Genomic DNA, 20,379 nt, shown 5'->3' on the forward strand with positions numbered 1-20,379 from the left:
AGATGTCTGCCTGGTATTGAAACCATGTTCTAAAATTTCTGAAGAAGTTGTCAAAGCCCCTGAATAGCCCATCCAAATCTATTCAGCCTCAATCAGGGCACAGACCGTAGAAGTCTGCTCAGCAATGTCTTTCCTACCTAATCTCCGCTATGCTTCTTTGGATCCATTCCTTCTAAACAGGATTCCTTTGTGTTTGTACCGAATCAAGACCAGCTGAAGAGGAACTGCAGATGCATTTTGTCCTGACAGCAACTGTTCTAGCTGGAAAAATTACTCTGCATTTTTAATTTCCTTTTATTGAGATTTTAAAAATAACCCTTAACCAATGTGAGGAGAAGAAATGGATGAGGTGTGCAAAAAATAAAAATATGAATCGCTGGAGCAAAAGCCTTCAAGGACAAGAAAATGAAAGGTGGGCTCTGAAGTTTTCTTGGCGCCCAAAAACAGTTTCCTTCTGAATAGAAGTTGCTCTCTGTTGGTCTTGGAGCATCTGCAGATGGAACTGAGACTTGGAAAAATGAATGTGGTGGTCCAGCATCCTCTGTGAAAGGGCCTCTTTGATATTGCACAGTCCGAAGTCTGCACTCGCAAATGCTACCCGAAAAAGCCAACTTGTGTATGTGAAGCCCCATGGGAAAGGTTAATCCTCTGTCTTTGGACCTTTCACTTGCTGTCTTTGGATGTACTGTACTTTCTATTTAGTTGTTTCCAGATGTTTTTGGTTTTTAGTCTTAGTATTTTTATGAATTTTCGTTACAAAAGTGAAACAAGAATTAACAGTCATGAAACAAGTGATACCGAGCAGTTTTGATTAAAAATCCCAGAAGGAGAGAGAGAAGGAAAAAAGAAAGAGGATATTTAACAAAATATGATTCATGCATAAACTATAAGTTACACAAAATATGGCAAATGTCTTAAACCTTATCTGGGGTAACAACGTTCTAGTTTCAATTATATGTAGATATCAGAGTTATAGAATGTTATATGTAACATTTTACACTAAACATTGTTAAATTATAAGTGGAAACCATTTTTTCTCATGTAAAGCAGAACAAAATGATTTTTTTAGCAAGATAAGTTTCATATTTATAAGTTTGAAGCAAAAAATTCCACCATTCTTGGTAGGTAACTTGGTATAAGGTCTTCCAATGCGAAAAGATTACTTTCAGAGCTAAGATTAACATAGTATTTTTTTTTTTTGTTACATTTATACCCCGCGCTTTCCCACTCATGGCAGGCTTAATGCGGCTTACATGGGGCAATGGAGGGTTAACTGACTTACCCAGAGTCACAAGGAACTGCCTGTGCCTGAAGTAGGAATCGAACTCAGTTCCCCAGGACCAGAGTCCACCACCCTAACCACTAGGCCACTCCTCCATTATTAACAAGAATACATTCATTAGATTTTAGAAAACTTTTAAAACATTGGTCTTTAAGTATCACACATTTATATAAGTTATTGAACCAGGAAGATGGAATGCATCTACCATTAATAACCATATATCTTTCCAGTATTTTTGATTACATACGCAATCAGATATAAGATGTTTAATGTTACCTTGTTGAGATTGGCAGGACCAATCAGAATTAGAGAAATCAATTGTATGCAATTTAACCGGTGTCCACATGGATCTATGCATAAAGAAATACAGGGATTGTAATGTTGATGAAGATTTGGAACATTTAAATAAGGATCTCCATAACTGCTCTCACAACTTATCAGAAATAGACTGTTGAATATCTTCCTCCCAACATTTATGTAAACCTACACATTTAATAGGTAATTTATTTAGAATATATTTATATATGTGGGAAGCAGCATGACCTGTATATTGGAGCCACACATTTATATCAATAAGATCTGGGGTTTGAGACATTTGTTGAATTTGTAAGTTATTTATTTTTCAACATAGAGCTAATTTGTAACCATTGATAAAATTGAGAATCTAATAATGAAAATTCAGCTTTCATGTCTGAGAAAGATTTCCAGGTTTGGTTTTTGAAGTCAATAAAATCTTTAAGGGCCCATATTCCTATACGTTGCCATTGAGACCACGAATGTTGTGGTGGACCAAGGAGTGCCTAACAATTTATCAAAAGATGACAGCAATTTATGAGTAACATCAATGATAGGATTGGAGATAATATTTTTAGGAAGACGCATGCCAATTAGATGAGAATGTATTAATGGGTCTATAATGGATTGTTCAAATATTAGCCATCTAGGCAAAGACGCACCATTCAGAGGAGCAATCCATTCCATACCCTGACGTATAATAAAAGCTTTATGGTATACCAGGAGGTCGGGGAATCTAACTCCACCTTGTAATTTAGGCAGCTTTAATTTGCCTAAGGGGATTCTGGGTACCTTAAGATTCCACAGAATGTTAGAGAGCAATGTTTCCAACCTTCTATAGAAATAGAAGGTTAAAAGGAAGAGGGATCATACTCAAGAGTATATATGATCTTGGGTACTATCGTCATTTTGATAGTATCCAACCTTTCCCACCATGTTAAATTTAGTGTGGACCATGATGTTAAAGAGGTCTCAATTTTTGCAAAAATTTTGTCACAGTTAATTTTGACAGTAGTTAATAGATCTGTCAATAAAGACACCAAGATATTTAATAGAGGAGACGACCAATTTAAGAGGGAAACCTTGAATAGTGAAGGGAACACAAACATCATTCAAAGGCATCAGCTTTGTTTTGTCTCAATTAATTCTATAAACTTCCTAATCAAATAGGTTTGATCCTGTATTTAGGAACAGAGGTACTTTATGACCTTAATGCATCGAGTCCCTAATTTACAGAAGACAGGATTTGATTAGGAAGAAGTTTTGATTGCAGCACATAACCTTCATCTCTCATTAGAGCAAAATTGACCCCTGACGCAGGCGCTGTGCACTGAAACATGGCCCGTGTCTGGTCTACATTGGAATATCAATTCTTTCAATAAATAGAACTGTGTCCGGTTTCTGAAGACTCCTGGTGCTTTTTTGCTGAACTTCAGAGTGCCAGCCTTGACGTCCAGAGGTGCCCGGTTCACTTCCCACTGCTGCTCCTCATGATCTTGGGCAAGTCCATTGCCTCTGGTACAAAATCAGATTTTGAGCCACTACTGAAAAAGGTATGAGCAAAGTCCAAATAAATAAATTGTACTAGTATATCCTTTCTTCACTTTGCAACTAACAGCCTACACACAACCCTGATTGGTGCACCATCTGTACAGGAAAGTAGGCGGTTACTTTTCTTTGTGGAATAGCAGCATAGACGAGTAAATGCATGTGCTCGGGTATGAGCAAATACAGGAGCCGTAGAGCTGGTGTAAGTGAAGCAACTCTGTTCTGGAGTGCATACGTAATTTTGCACCTTACCCACACTGCCCAGATACCACCTATGTACCTGCCTTCCTGCAAACTGCGCGCTGTTGGACATATGTGAGTAGTTAGAGAATAGCACTTAAGCGTATATATGGCATGGACATACATACGTTTACACATACATAAGAACACGAGAGTAGTCATACTATATCAGACCAGTGGTCCATTTAGCCCAGTATCCTGTTTTCCAAACAGTGTCCAAGCCAGGTCACAAGTACCTGGCAGAAACCCAAATTGTGGCAACACTCAAATCCCAGGGCAAGCAGTTGCTTCTCATGTCTGTCGCAATAGCAGACTATGGACTTTTCCTCCAGGAATTTGTCCAAACCTTTTTTAAACCCAGATACGCTAACCACTGTTACCACATTTTCTGGCAACGAGTTCCAGAGCTTAACTATTCGTTGAGTGAAAAGATATTTCCTCCTATTTGTTTTTAAAGTATTTCCATGTAACTTCCTCAAGTGTCCACTAGTCTTTGTACTTTTTTGGTGCAAGTAAAAAATCGATTTACTTCTACTCTTTCTACACCTCTCAAGATTTTGTAGACCTCAATCATTTCTTCCCTCATCATTCTTTTCCAAGCTGAAGAGCCATAACCTCTTTAGCCTTTCCTCATATGAGAGGAGTTCCTTTCCCTTTTTCATTTTGGTTGCTCTTCTTCAAACCTTTTCTAATTCCGCTATTTCTTTTTTGAGATACAGCGACCAGAACTGAACACAATACTCAAGGTGCGGATGCACCATGGAGTGTTACAAAGGCATTACAGTATTTTCGGTCTTATTCACCATCCCTTTCCTAATAATTCCTAGCATCCTGTTTGCTTTTTTGGCCGCTGCCGCACACTGAGCAGATTTCAGCATAAAATGACACCCTGATCTTGTTCTTGATTGCTGAACCCCAAGGTGGACCCTAGCATCAGGTAACTAAGATTCGGGTTATTCTTTCCAATGTGCATCACCTTGCATTTGTCCACATTAAATTTCATACGTAGGTATATGCTAGTATTCTAAACGTTATGCATGACTGGTGCATATAAGTTGGCGCCTACTTCAAAGGATTACCCCTTAAGCCATCTCCACCCCTATAAATCAAATGTCTTTCCAGGGACAAAATAAATCAGACTGTATATGTGGGTCTTAACAGTTAACCATCAACTAAAGTATCTGAAAATTAATCCTACTGTTATGTGCCTCCGAAAGGTCTGTATCTACAATAAATATCATAGTATAATGTTTTGTAACGTGCAATGTGCTTGGCCAGGGCTGTACGAAGGAAAGCAGATGAGGCAGAGAAATCTTCATTCTTTCTCCTCTTCCCATCCCCCCCTCCCTTTCTTCATAGACAGTTTGTTTCAAGACAGCAGATGATTACAAGAGCTCTTGCATTTAAATTTTCTCCTTCAAATTTGCAAAGCCTGAGCAGATTTCCTCACCCACAGCCAACTTTCACTCTGACATGTGGCCGACAGTGAGTATCTAAATTCCCCTTCTCAGCGAATTCCTGCAGCAGCCTTTAGGGTTGACAGTAGGGGGAGGATTTGGTTCTCAGAGGGAGAGCAGGAGGGTGTGATGGAAGTAAGTGCTTGGAATAAATGAGTGGCAGCCATCAAGAGCAGGGTGCAAGCCACGATCAGCCACAGAATGGATGGTAGTGTTTTTTGAGAATGTCGCTCTGTCTCCTGCCTTCGCTTGTGGCAGATGCCGACCTTTCACATTCCTAGATGGTTCTGCGGTTTGTAGAATTTTTTTTTTTTGTTTTTGTTCTGGTTGTACTAAGCCTATGAATTGTGAATGAGGCTTCATAAGCAGACAAAGATCCTTTTGAGCCTTTTTATTACAATGGGAATTTTACAGCAGGAGAATGAGAAATGGAAAGGACTGGTAGAGTGGGCTGGTATTTTTCTCTGTTAAAAACGTTCTTTTTTGGGGGGAGTGGTGACGAGTGGTCACAACCGGCAGACTTCAAGCACAATCCCGTTTAGGTTTCTTTACTTAAATTTTGCCATTAAAAAAAAAAATCCTCTTTCATATTCCACTTTAACCATGAGCTGAGGTTTGCCTGTTTTTTGGGGGGCACATAACCTGCTGTGTCCTAGTAATGTGATTCCTCTGGCAGGTGCTCACAGCTCTGGTAAGAAGAGCAGATTGCTCCTTTCAGCGAAGGCTGGGTAGTAGCACAGAAGTTCCGAAGACTCTCTGCCTTAGCCGTCTTTCTGAAAGTAGGGAGGCTTTTGTTTGAAAATGGTGCGAAAGGCTTTTTGAGGTATAAGCAAGGGTGTTGCCAGTATATTCGTATCATACATGCAGTACAAAACACCAACTTAAATCCTTATTTACTTAGCAGTTGTTCACTTTGGTGAGGACAGGAACTCTGCTTCCAGCTCAGGCAGATCTAGTCTGTATGGAGCTATGTGCCAGGAACCTTCATCTGTATCTCTGGTGGTACCTCACAGTTTTTTTTCTAAATGCTCCTTATCGCTCTCTGGTTCAGTCATCCTACAGTGAGCACTGCTGCTTTTGACACGGAGAGAAACTTCCCTTCCCCCTCCCACCCAATAGATTTTAGAAGCTCAGCTAAACACAAATTATTCTTGCCTGGACACAGTGAAGGAGTTTACACATTGTATTGGGTTCTCAAACTTCCCCTGCACCCAACAATGCAGGCACCCGCGCCTTTGAGGAGCGCGGTAGTCATGATCTCCAGGACTTGACTGTAGGGCACCACTATAATGCAATGACGGACCTCTTTCTCCTCTCCCCCCCCCCCCCCCCCAAGCATCTTGTCCTGTGGGCTGTCAACCCCTGGCCAACTCAAGGAGACGTTAGGTTCAGGAATTGAACCCAGGCCTCCAGCTTGATATTGATCCACCAGAGCAGCTCATCAGTTATTTAAGAAAATACTGTTATTTGACATGTTTCAGTGTATTATAATGTAAAAGTAAGTTATGAAAGTAATGGATTTTGATTACTGGGAGGATGGGGGGGATTCTTTGCTTTGGCGGTGCTTTGTATGGAAAGTGTTCCCATGGGCTCCTGCAGTGGCCTCTCCTCTTTAGAGGGTGCTGGAAAGGGAAGGGCTGAAGTGACTTCAGTTGATGGTTCTCGCTGGAGAGCCTTCTGATGGCAGCCAGCTTAAGCCCTGCTGTCTGCTAGGGCTGCCGAGAGACGGAGCCGTCGCAGCAGAAGAGGTCTTCCTCCGGCGCTGCGCTTCACTCGCCACATGGCCTGCCCCTGCGTCTGCTTTTTCTCTCACATCGTGCATGCTCGGTTTCAAAACCGAGCATGCACGGCCTGAGGGGAAAAGCAGCCGCTTGGCAGGCAAGTGCGGCAGAGTGAAAAGCAGCGCTGGAGGAAGACCTCTTCTGCTAGTGGGGCCTGGGGGGACCCCCGCCAACCAAACCAGAGACCCTGGCCCGAAGTCCTGCTGTGTCTGCTCCTCCCCAGCCTGGGAGGGGCCTGGTGTCGGATTTTTCTCTCTCCCGCTCCTGTTGGGATGCAGTCACCTGGGTACTGTCAGAAGCAGGAGAGAAAGAGAGAGAGCCTGGCGCCGGGCCCTCCCCCCCCTTCAGCGGCCCCGCTTTCTGCGCTATGTTCAACCAGTGATCCATACATTAATTTGTCTTCCTGATTTGTTGGAATGATTTTTTTTTAAATAACCTTTTTGAAAGATGTATGTATAAAAAGCTTAACTCAATGAGGATTCAAATTTTCTGTCCTAAACTGTGTGTAACACTATAGGATTAGTGCAGTACAGGTACACGATACATGTTGAACATTTAGCTTTTATTAGAGTGGGGATTATTTTCAGTTTACTTGCTTCTAACAGTGATAATGTCACATTGGCTGCATCTTCATGAGTTGCTACAACCAATATATTTTTTTGAGTAATTAGGAAGATCGGTTGGAAATTTGGGATCCTAACTATTTTGTTAAAATTGATTTATTGGCTCGCCATTTGTAGGGTGGGGGTGATACGTCATGCATGCACTGTTCAAATAGTGGCACTGATTATTTTCTGGCATGTGCCAGTCAGCTCAAAAGATGTCCACTGCGTCACAGGAGAGAGGGCATGGCCTGTTCAGCTGGCAGCCAGCATTCTTATCTCTACAAACTTTGCGTGTGTGTCGGAGGAAGTTACAAGGCAGGAAAACAGATGGAGGGAATTCAGATTGGCCAATTGTAGTTTGTCAGATCGCTGAGAGAAGCCAGCATTTCAAGTGCTGGATCCAGTACAAAGAGCAGCCTCCTTCCCTCCCGGCATTTCCATCTGCTGGCCTGCTAGGAAGGAGAACTCGGGGTGCAGTTTGCTGCTGACAGGATTCAGCCATCTGCCAATCTGAAGACTGTGATTTTGCTTCAGCCTACCAGCTTAAAGGTACAGAGCCCGAACTTTTAAGGTGGTGTTCTTTTTTTGTTAGGGGAGACTTTTTTTTTTTTTTTTGTTACATTTGTACCCCGTGCAATGGAGGGTTAAGTGACTTTCCCAGAGTCACAAGGAGCTGCCTGTGCCTGAAGTTCCCCAGGACCAAAGTCCACCACCCTAACCACTAGGCCACTCCTCCACTGTTGCTACTATTTGAGATTCTACATGGAATGTTGCTATTCCACTAGCAACATTCCATGTAGAAGTCGGCCCTTGCAGATCACCAATGTGGCTGCGCAGGCTTCTGCTTCTGTGAATCTGACGTCCTGCACATACGTGTAATGGTTAGGTCCGTTATAAATTGTTGGGGGGCCGATTTCTCCCGCCTCTCTTCCAGTGTATACATGTTGAGGTTCATAAGCCTGTCCCTATATGTTTTATGACAGAGACCGCTTACCAATTTTGTAGTCAGACTCACAGAAACAGAAGCCTGCGCAGCCTTCTACATTCCATGTAGAATCTCCAATAGTAGCAACATTCCATGTAGAATCTCCAGTAGTATCTATTTTATTTTTGTTACATTTGTACCCTGCGCTTTACCACTCATGGCAGGCTCAATGCAGCTTACATGGGGCAATGGAGGGTTAAGTGACTTGCCCAGAGTCACAAGGAGCTCCCTGTGCCTGAAGTGGGAATCGAACTCAGTTCCCCAGGACCAAGCCCACCACCCTAACCACTAGGCCACTCCTCCACTCCACTTTCTGAAAGACAGTGGCTTACTGAAAGCTGGTCCCAGTAATGAGTGTACTGTTATATCTCCAAGTTCTTAGAAAGTTCAGGGCTTGAGTTTTGTAACAGGAAAAAAAAAAGCCCATTTTTGTTTTTTAAAGGCAACATAGAGTCCCCAAACCAGCTCCATTAGTGCCAAATTATTATTATTATTAGGCTCACAGTTCAAGAAAACTGGGCATTCCCAGGAATAAAATCAGTCCCAGAAGAAGAAAAATCTAATATTTTCCAATTAGTGACCCAAATGTTTCCTAAATAAAAAGGTCTTCAATAATTTTCAAAATTTTCTATATTTATCCTGGTCTCTTATTACATGTGGCAACTCATTCCATTGTTTAGCAGCTTGGTATGCAAATGTACTTGTAAAACATTTCTTATACATAATCTTTTTAGGATTAAGGTAATGGAGTATTAAAAAAAACTCCTCAATTCAGGGTCAGAATTCCTGGCTGACAAGTGAATAAGTGAAGTTATATAGCTAGAAACAGAGTCATGCACAATTAAAAAAAAAAAAAAAAAAAAAAAAAAAAGCACAATTTAAGCATAATTTGCGCATGAGTTGGTAACAATGTAGTTGCATATACTCTACACATGCACTCACATAGTTTAAAAAACTATGCACTTAAGTCACCACTCTGCCCTAGGAATATCTTATTTTTATTTATTTTAAAACGTTAGAAACATGGCAGGAGATAAGGGCCAAATGGCCCATCCACTCTGACCTTCCTCAGTAACCACTAACTCCTCCTTTTCCTAAGGGATCCCACAGGCTTGTCCCATACTTCCTTAAATTCTGACAGTCTTCATCTCCATTACCTCCACCGGGAGGACATTCCACGCATCCACCACCCTTTCCGTGAAGAAGTATTTTCTTAGATTCCTCCTAAGCCTATTTCCTCTCAACTTCTTCCTATACCCTCTAATTCCAGGGTTTTCCTTGATTTGAAAAAGGCTCACCTCTTGTACATTGATGCCATTGAGGTATCATATCCCCTCTCTCCTGCCTCTCTTCCAGCGTATACATGTTGAGGTTTGTAAGCCTGTCCCCATATGTTTTATGACTGAGACCGATTACCAATTTTGTAGCTGCCCTCTGGACCGACTCCATCCTGTTTATATCTTTCCGTTGGTGCGGTCTCCAGAATTACACGCCGTACTCAAAATGGGGCCTCACTGGAGACTTTTACAAGGGCACTATCACCTCTCTTTTTTTTTTTGTTCCCCTGCTGGTCATTCCTCTCCTTATGCACCCGAGCATCCTTCTGGCTTTGACCATCACCTTTTCTACCTGTTTGGCCGCCTTAAGGTCGTCAGACACAATCACTCCCAAGTCCCGCTCTTCTTTCGTACACAGAAGCACTTCACCCCCTATATTGTACCGTGACCCTACATTTCTTAGTATTAAATCTTAGTTGCCAATTTTCAGACCAGTCTTCAAGCTTCACTAGATCCTTCCTCATGCTATCCACACCCTCCGGAGTGTCCACCCTGTTACAGAGTTTGGTATCATCCACAAAGAGGTAAACCTTACCAGACAGTCCTTCTGTGATATGATAAAGAGGATGGGACGACTTCCCTATGAGGAAAGGCTAAAGCGGCTGGGGCTCTTCAGCTTGGAGAAAAGACGGCTGAGGGGAGATATGATAGAGGTCTATAAAATAATGAGTGGAGTGGAATGGGTAGACGTCTGTTTACGCTTTCCAAAATACTAGGACTAGGGGGCATGCGATGAAGTTATAAAGTAGTAAATTTAAAGCAAATCGGAGAAACATTTTCTTCACTCAACGTGTAATTCAACTCTGGAATTCGTTGCCAGAAAATGTGGTAAAGGCGGTTAGCTTAGCAGAGTTTTAAAAAGGTTTGGATGGCTTCCTAAAGGAAAAGTCCCTAGACCATTATTAAATTGGGCTTGGGGAAAATATTTCTGGGATAAGCAGCATAAAATGTTTTGTACTTTTTCGGGGATCTTGTCAGGTGTTTGTGACCTGGATTGGCCACTGTTGGGAACAGGGTGCTGGACTTGATGGACCTTTGGTCTGTCCCAGTGTGGCAATACTTATGTACTAATATCACTTAAAAAGAGCCAGCCCTAGGACTGATTCCAGCTGCACTCCACTGAAAACATCCCTATCTTCAGAGCAAGGTATATCTTGCCTGTCTACAATTCTGGTCAGCTTACAGTAATACATACATAATAAAATTTTGACAATACACATAAACATAGTTAAAATATCTCTGCGCGGTTTGCGTGTAAGTGTGCACCATCTTCTATGCGCATGTTTACACGCAGGTGTAAACACTGTGTAATTCTCCAAAAGTCCTTTTTTTTTTTTTTTTCACACAAACCCAGCATTATGTACAAGAAAGCTTTATAAAATTACTCCCCACAGATGTAACTGGACCGGAGACTGGAAATGCATTTTGTAATAGAAAAGTCTGTTTATTAAGATTGTCTGACGGTAAATGAATCGGTGAAGTTTGCAAATTGCCTTATGATGCCATCTTTAGCCGATTTCCCTAATGTGTTTATAGAAGATGGAGCAGTCTGAGCTTCCCCAGCTAATTGGATTAGATTGGTGTTCAGATCCAGATCAAGCTTTATCAGGGCTTCAGCTGTTAAAAAGAAATAAATAAATGAAGTCGGAACTTCTGATTAAAAAGAAAAGAAAGGGCTGGATTCTATATATGGCAGCGAAAACGGTGCTATTCTGTACGCCTCGATTAAAGTTAGACACAGTTTATAGAATAACAGTGGCGATCCTTGGTCAGCTGCCACCTGAGGCAGCTTGCTGCTGCACCCCCCTGCTAGGTGCAGGGGCATCCATCCCCCCGGGTGCAGCATGTCACCCTTCCCGGCACATCAGTGGCACCCCCCCCCCCCCCCCCAGAGTCATTTTTCCTGCTGGGAGCAGCCGCGTGGCTGTCGGCTCCGCTGGTTCCCTGCTCCCTCTGCCCCAGAACAGGAAGTAACAGCAGAGGGAGCAGGGAACCAGCGGAGCCGACAGCTGCGCGACTGCTCCCTGCACCCCTCCAGCAGCGTGAACCTGAGGTGGACCGCCCTGCCCTACCCTCAGTACGCCACTGTAGAATAACGCTTTATGCCCAGGAGTCGTGCCTAACTTTAGGCATGGTCATTTGCACCAACTGAAATGTGGCGCAAATGTATGCGCCTAGATTAGTCGTGTAGCCCTGTTCTATAACACTGTGCATTAATTTTAGGAACACTCCTGTTCTGTCCATGACCCTCCCTTTTCCGCATCCCCTTTTTTACGTCACAAGTTCAATTAAATTTAACTAGTACCAATAATCACTTGCTAAGCCAATCAGTTCTAATTAGCTTGTTTAAATTGTGCATACAAATTGGGTGCACGCCCAAATTTACACACACAGTTTTTTACAGAACTGCCACGATTTACGTTCACATTCAGTTGAGACCCCTGAAGAAGGCTTATTGCTGAAACACGGCCCGTGTTGGGTCTGAATAGCATTGTTCGTGCCACTCGCGTTATTTTATTGGAGAATAAAATCTTTTATGTTTTGGAAGATATTGGATTTCTGGTGTTCTTGGAAGTTTTTGAAACTTTGCACGCTGTTTGTCTGCTTGACTGCCTTGGAGTAGAGTAGAAGGTTTCACAAAGTTCCAAGAACACCAGAAATCTAAGTGTTCTTTCAACTCTGCATGTGAAGAGCAGCAGTACTGTGGAACACACATTGATCACGTGGGCTGTTCTGGCTGGACTGTGGCGAGCTGTGGCAGGCTGTGAATGTGTGGGCAGCCTTGCCATATGTCCGAGCCTTTTTCTGCAGTTTGAAGAGCGCCTTGCGGGCTCACCACTCCCATCCTATGCTGTCGGATTTTCCCTGAGTTTCTCTGCTGCTAACAGTTTTGCTCCCCTATCTGTTACTATATTCGCCATGAATTCTTGTCTGCCAAGCCCTGTCTTCACTCCCCTCCCCCCCCCCCCAAATCCATTCTGTGCTACTGAGCTATCTGTGGAATTTCTAGAATCATCATGGTCTGAGTAGTGACAAAAAGAGGTTGTGCATTTTGTGGAATTAAAAAGGAATTCTTTTGCTGAGGTCAAATCAAAGTTCACCATATGCCCCTGTAGGACGAATATTTTTATAAATAAGGCGCTTTTGATTCTGAGGGACAAACCCTTGATTGTGGACTCTGGCTGCTAACAGTAGAAAGTCTTTTGCTGACAGTAATGCAGGAAAACACGTCTTATACTGGATCCTTATCAGCTACAAAACATTGTCTCCTCTGTCAGGCGCACCTCTACACCAGGAATTCTTCACCTAGTCATCAGGAGACACCCAGCCAGTCAGGTTTTCGGGATATCTGCAATAAATATGAGCTACTTATACGCTTCTAATTGTATATTTAATACTCTCAATTACTACGATGACTATATTACAAACTATGAATCACAAACTTTATTCAGTTTTATCAAATGATAATATATCAAACATCCATTAAATATATCTCACAAGAGTAACTCTGACATAAAATGTATAAAATTCACTTCTCTGTTCACTGCTCTGTAGGTTCACTGGAGCATTCTAATCGTCCCAAGTAAATGCGAGTAAATCGGTCTTTGAATGCAGAAAAGTCCTTATGCTGATAAAGTTGCAATATTATCACATTCCAATGACCATTGCAGATCTATCGAAGAGACCTAGTCTATTTATTATTATTGTTTATTGTATTAATAATAATAATCAATCTAGGTCTCTCCGATAGATCTGCAACGGTCATTGGAATGTGATAATATTGCAACTTTATCAGCATAAGGACTTTTCTGTATTCAAGGACCGATTTACTTGATGGCTTCCTCAACGTCTTTGTTGTCTTGTCACATTAAACCAGGAACCTTACAGATAAGTTCTGTAGTCTTATTTGATTACTAGTAAAAAAGGCCCGTTTCTGTTTTATGTGTGTATGTTTGAGAGTGTGTGAATGTGCGAGTGTGTGTGACAGGGAGTGAGTGAGAGACTGGGTGCGAGTGTGTGTGTGAGAATGAGAGTATGTGCCAGGGTCCCCCCTCTCTCCCAGTTCCAGGGTCGTCCCTCCCTCCCTCCTTTCCTTCCTTCCTCCCAGTTGCAGGGTCCTCCCATCCTCCCTTTTTCCCAGTTGCAGGGTCCCCTCTCCCCCCCCAGTTGCAGGGTCTGTGTGTCTCCCCCCTCCTTTTGTCCAGTGGAAACAGCTGTAAAAACGACAATGAGAAGCAGCTCCTAGGTTTCCTTTTTTTTTTGAGTGTATAGGAATGAGTAGAATCAGAGATTAACCAATGGGCTTCCTTGCTTACCATAGACTTGCGTTGTTCACTTCCACTTTTGTCTATTGGAGGTCCTGCAGCATGTCATAGGTTTGCTTGCTTTCTTTTGAGTGAACGGGGATGACGGCCGTGCTGTAATCGGACCTGCTGCTCTTTCCCTCCCCCCTCCTCTGACTCCCCACTACTGGACCCCGACCCCTACCCTGAGCCCTCACCCGCCTTCTCCTCTCGCCGTCTCGCTGCCCTCCCTCTTCATCCTCTCCGACGCTTATTCCCCGTGTCGCCACCCTCCCTCTTCGTGCTGTCCGATTGAGGGCGGTTCTGTAGGTTGGCAGGCAGTCTGCAGCGATTCCTAGGCAGGGGGAGGAGTGATTCCCTACTCCTCCCCCTGCCTGGGTTGCTGGTGGCTGGGTCACCGTTTGCTTGGATCGCTGTTTCATGCTGGCTGGGTCGCGTTTTGTTGCTGGGCGTCGGGCTGGAGGCGCAGCCAATCAGTGGCACTTCAGGAATGACGTCACTTTTATCTACTCCACTTTCCTGTGCAGCTCTGGCCGGAATCCACAGTTCCCGGCAGCCTCAGAACGTTGGAGGTGAGAATTATTATATAGGATATGCAGCAACCTCACGGTCTCAACAGGTCCTGTTTCGCTCTGTAGGTTCACTGTTAGAAGGAAATAAATGGAAAATAACCCCCACTCTAATAAAAGCCAAATGTTCAACCTGTCAATCTAAGTGTTAAACTGTCCCTCCTCATACTGTTATAATGTCCAAAAACCCTATTTGATGAATACCAGTGTGATCTGTAAATTGAATATCTTGATCACAACCATTTAAATATTAATTGTGACATCACCTCAGACCATATTAAGAAGACGTCATTTATAAAGTGTTTCCAAGATAATATATGGTCTATGAGTTAGAATAAGCATACTTCTTTTCAAACTGTTCCATATATAGGCAAGCTACTGTTCAGACTCCCGTTGCCCCCATGGCAACCCCCCTTTATCTGCAGAAAAAAAAACTGTATCCTGAAAAACTTATGGAGTAGTTTACGAAGAAAAGCATAGATAATTTTGTGCTGCATTTTCATTTGCAAAGTATTGTTACATTTAAATCTTTTTAGATTCACCCCCTGGATGCATCATTTGAATAAATGTCACTCGGGGTGGGGGGACGGTCAGTGGTTCATCCTTGGCATCAGTACTGATGGTCTGACCCCTCGGATCACAGCTGCTGGTGAACCTACCCTTCATGTGGGTGAGCCACAGATCAGAGTATAAAGAAACAGCTAATAAGCTGTAAGCAAGAAAGGCAGATATTACATGAGATGATGATCAGAAGTCACAGGAGTAATGGTCAAGGTCAACATTTTTGGCACTGCAGGAGCCCCACATCCTTTAATGGCTGTCTCTGTCCTGGTGCTCCTCTCCTTGCCCTGGTTGTTAAGTTTGACACCAAGCCCTGGAGGCTCTCAAGAGCTTCTGAAGAGATCCATTTTACTACAAGTTTTCTGCTGTGTTGGTGTTTTCTTTTTGTAATGCATGAGGCAGCTAATGAATGGTCCCATGATGAGTCATGTATTGGACTTGATTTCTCTGAAAGAAGTATGCCACATCCTTAATTTATCCTGGATGCTTCCTGTTGATCTTAAGCTCTTTAGGCAAAGCCACAGTATGGTTTTTGCTCTGTTTATTTAGAATCGTTAGTTTCCAGGTAAAGATTTTGTAGTTCTTCTTTGATCTACTTTCTGAAGGAGTACTTTGTGCCCTTAGTAACTGAGATTCTGTGGGTAGACCACACTCTTGCAAGATTTTGTTGTCTGACCAGGGCTGGTCTTGCCAGTGTTCAGATCAAGGGACTGCTTAAGATGACACAATTTGGGGTGGGGGCAGGGAGCAGTAGCAGGGGCTGCATTTTCAGTGCAGAAGTGCCCTCCCAACAGGAGTCTTGGGGGGGGGGGGGGGGGGGGGTCAGAAGCTTTTCAGCACACCCTGTACTAAAGGGCCTAGGGCTGTAGGCTGTGCTGAGTTCCAAAAGGTAAGATGACAGCAGGAGGAAGCTGCTGGAAACATTGGGGGAGGGGGGTGAGAGAGGAAGGTAAATGAAATGTGGGACATATGATTGAAGGCTTTTACTGAAGGCATCCAGTACCCTTGGGGTTGGCCCTGGGTCTGCCTCAGATTTTGCAATCTCAGGTTTGCAATTAAGGAGCAGTATCAGACCTTTTTATTTATTGTAGAGACCAAACTGCATCTTTTTCATTTGCTATGAATACATCGTGTAGACTAGGGATGTGTACAGGCAAAAAAATATTTGTCCTTTTTTGAATTTTCAGACTTTTCAGTTCATTTTCACACATTTGGTCTCATTAAAAAAAAATGTTAATACTTGTAAACTCCTGCATGACGATTCATAGGTTAATGTACATTAACCTGACTTTGTGCACAATGGGGCTTTTTTACTAAATTGCTATAAGCTGCTACCTCATGAATTAACCATAGCCTTTACTGGGCTGGCAAGACAGGAATGAGGCAGGAAATGGCCAGGTGAAAGTGTGCTTTACCCTGCAGCTAGTGCCCTGATGGCGAACCTATGACACACGTGTCAGCACTGACACATGTAGCCATTTTTGATGGCACGCAGCGCCACCGCAGTGTGGTCCGCCCTCCCTCCTAGCTCCCGGAAACTAAACTTAAAGCCTCCTTTCACGTTGCAGCAAGCAGCAGCAGGGCAGGCCACTCCTTCCTTCTGTGTCCCACCCTCGCCTGACGTAACGTCCGCGAGGGCGGGGCACAGAAGGAAGGAGGAGAGGTCTGCCCTGCTGCTGCTTGCTGCAACGTGAAAGGAGGCTTTAAGGTTAGTTCCGGGCCCGGTAGCGGGTGGAGGGGGGCCCCGGCAACCTCAGGTGGGCAGCGATCTCGGGTAGGGGGGGGCCGGGGGCGGTCCTAGTAGCAGTGATTTTTCTCGAAGTGACACACCATCCGAGTTATGCTTGTTTTTTTGGCGAATTTTGACACACCAAACTCAAAAGGTTGCCCATCACTGAGCTAGTGTGTGGTGTCTTGCACTTACTGTCTCCCAAATAACATGGCTGCACTTACTGCTTCCTATCTGCAACTGCGCTTACCATGCAGCAAAGATGTTTTGGTGTTGTTTTTTTTCTTTGCAGTTACTGTATGGGAAGATGGTCAGAATACCCACAACAGTGCCATACAGTCTTTACACTTAGGTAATTTGGGCAACCCTATAAATATGCAGCAGATATACATGTAAATCTAGAATAGCCCATCTTTTTGATAGTGCTTTTAACTCCTAACCCTTATTCACTTGTTCAAAACCCATATTTTATCATCCTCACTTTAATATTCCCTTATCTCTTGTTTGTCCTGTTTGTCCTAATTAGATTGTAAGCTCTGTCGAGCAGGGACTGTCTCTTCATGTTCAAGTGTACAGCGCTATGTACGTCTAGTAGCGCTTTAGAAATTATAAGTAGTAGTAGTAAACCTATCTAATGCACAGTTGTTGTGGATATCCTAAAGTCCTCTTCTCCGGCACGGCCGGGTTGCTGATATGCAAGGGCAGGCTTCTGTTTCTTTTTTTTTTTATTTTATTTATCATTTTACTTAATTACATTCACATTTATCACGTAAATAAATGTAAGGAAAAACAGAAATTAATATAAGGAAAAAGAAAAAACATTTTCTCTCAGCAATATATATAATTGTCCACAATTGGGGGATCCAAGGTCAGGAAAACAATCTCAAAGAAAATAAGAAAAACACAGAATGGTTAATCTTACAAATTCATATTTTCTGAGGGAGGAAGGTTAATCGGTAATTGCAGCCGGTACAGTGGTAACTAAAGGAAGTTGCTGCAGAGGGTTCTTCATCTGTTCTTTTAACTCCACAAACTCTTGTAATTTCTTGGGTTCAACAAATAAGTAATAAGGAAATAAAACACTTACAAAGGAATCGCTCTAGTAAGGTCCCACCTAGGGCAATGATTCTTGGCTTAAAAGCCAAGAGTTCACACCTCCTAGTCTGCAATTCCCTTGATATATCAGGAAATATATTTATCTTTGAACCCAAAAAACTATCAGCCATGTATTGGAAATACAATTTCAAAACATTGTTCCTATCTAAATCAAAGGCAAAAGTCACTAGTAATATAACTCTCTATATAGGGTATTTTAGGAAGATTTATCATTCTCAAGTTATTTTTCCTTAATTGGTTCTCCAGAAGTTCCACTTTTTTTTACAAGAAACATGACTGTCCTTCATTACCAGATTAACTGATTTTCGTAGAAAAACCATTTCCGTAATCAAAGTCTCTATTTTTATATCTTGGACTTCCACTTTGTTAGATAAGTATTGATATAATCACATATTTATTCCTGAAAACTTTTGACATCTGAAGAAGAGAATTATCCACACTGCAGCACTTCCCATAGTGCGTCCATGATGACATTTTTTGGCTTCACCAGGTCCAATTTCTCCACAGAAACTACTCCAGATATCTTTGGGGGGAAGAGCTCACTCTCCAGTCCCCCAGTTGGTTTATTATCCAGAGTCAATGCTGCGCCAGGACCTCATCGGATCGCGTGAGAATCCTAACCCACTTCGGGCGTTTCCACTGTCGACCTCCATAGCGAAGAGTTACTGTTTCCGGGTCTTGGAGAGGTCATGCCAACAGGGGGACTGGCTTCTGTTTCTTTGAGTCTAACGTATGCGCAGACGATGTCACGATTTACATCCCATTCAAACAAGACATAACCGAAATCACAGATGAAATCACACACACTAACCTCATCCCACCCTAAAAAAAAAAAACGTTTTAAATATTTTTTGCCAGCCTCAAATATCATACCCAGCTCCATGACAGCACTATGCAGGTCCCTGGAGCAGTTTTAGTGGGTACTGCAGTGCACTTCAGGCAGGCGGACCTAGGCCCGTGCCCCCCTTCACCCATAAGGGCTATGGTAGTGGTGTACAGTTTGTAGGTAGTGGGTTTTGGGGGGGCTCAGCACACAAGGTTAGGGAGCTATACATCTTGGAGCTTTTTCTGAAGTCCATTGCAGTGCCCCCTAGGGTACCCGGTTGATGTCCTGGCATATGAGGGGGACCAGTGCACTATGAATGTTGGCTCCTCCCATGACCAAATGGCTTGGATTTGGTCGTTTCTGAGATGGGTGTCCTCGGTTTCCATTATCGCCGAAAATCGGGGATGACCATCTCTAAGGACGACCTAAATGTTGAGATTTGGGTGGCCCCGACCATATTATCGAAATGAAAGATGGATGCCCATCTTATTTGGATAATACGGGTTTCCCCGCCCCTTCGCGAGGACGTCCTCAGGAAAACTTGACCGTCCCTTTCGATTATGCCCCTCATAGTATACTACTTATGAAGTCAACGCAATATTTTAATAGACAGCATAGGGTATAAGCAGAGATGGAACAAACAGATATGCAAGTAAGGTACTAATTTAAAGAAGGTTGCCAATGAAATCAGAGAGGTGCTAGGTTAATCTTAGCTTTGTTAAAGTTTCAGCCACACCCATCTATTTGCTCCCATGATGTTACTGAATTCGGTTATAATCCATGTGCTCCAGCAATAAAGCAAAGCATATAACAGAAGGAACAAGTATTTTGAGACCTCAAAAAGCCAAAGTCAGTCACTTTCACCTTTGAAAGGGGCCCCAAAGTTCACCTTGAAAGGGGAAGGGCATGTTGGGGATAAACTACCGAACACTATAAAAATAACTCGTAACTTGACAGACTTCAGGAAATTATTGAAAACGCACTTGTTCGGAGAAACTTACAATAAGAATCCGCCTTAAGAACTTGATTATTCGATATCTAAGTCAACCACCTACTGATCCCTCTGAATTGATTATATTAGCCATATTATCATTATTGGTCATCGTTTATTATTGCTTTTTTATTATGTGTTATGTAAATTATTCTACCGACATATCTTCCTTATTTCTTACATAGTAATATGTTAATTTGAACACATCTCTTATTCTGTTCATAACTATATTTTTTGTAACACAATGTAAGCCACATTGAGCCTGCACATAGGTGGGAAAATGTGGGGTACAAATGTAGCAAATTAAATAAATAAATAAATAAATAATGGGAATAGATTTACTTGTTCTTTTTCGTACCTTGTGGGCTGTTTTGCAGCATCAGAGCTAGTGTTGTGAAACTGGGTGGTGACATTTATGCTAAGACTTTAACAAGAACAGTAGACTAATATCTGGAAGAAAAAAATGTTGCACGTGGTCAGTTGTGTGCAATGCTGTAGTTTCATTTCACCACTACTTCACTGTCTTGCCTCATAACCGCATTTTAAGAGCACAAAACATGCCATACTGAGTTAAACCTGTGGTCTTTCGAGCTCCATATCCTGTCTCTGACAATGGTCAGTTGGGGTCACCTGTCGCATTCCAGTAGAAAAACCTTTTTCGTATTGGTTTTAGTCATAGTGGGGAAGCAGATCTGTATCTCCCCACATGATAAGCAGAGAGGGAATGAAAATGATTGCAGGGAAGTGTTAAAAT

General features: G+C 42.7%; 1 protein-coding gene across 2 annotated transcripts in view; it reads left to right on the forward strand.

Moving 5' to 3' along the window:
* RHBDF2 (rhomboid 5 homolog 2) overlaps nucleotides 1-20,379 on the forward strand; it is a 149,097-nt gene that overhangs the window by 17,060 nt on the left and 111,658 nt on the right. The window lies entirely within an intron of this gene.

Source organism: Microcaecilia unicolor, chromosome 6 (genome assembly GCF_901765095.1).
Source record: "Microcaecilia unicolor chromosome 6, aMicUni1.1, whole genome shotgun sequence".
Lineage (NCBI taxonomy): Eukaryota > Metazoa > Chordata > Amphibia > Gymnophiona > Siphonopidae > Microcaecilia > Microcaecilia unicolor.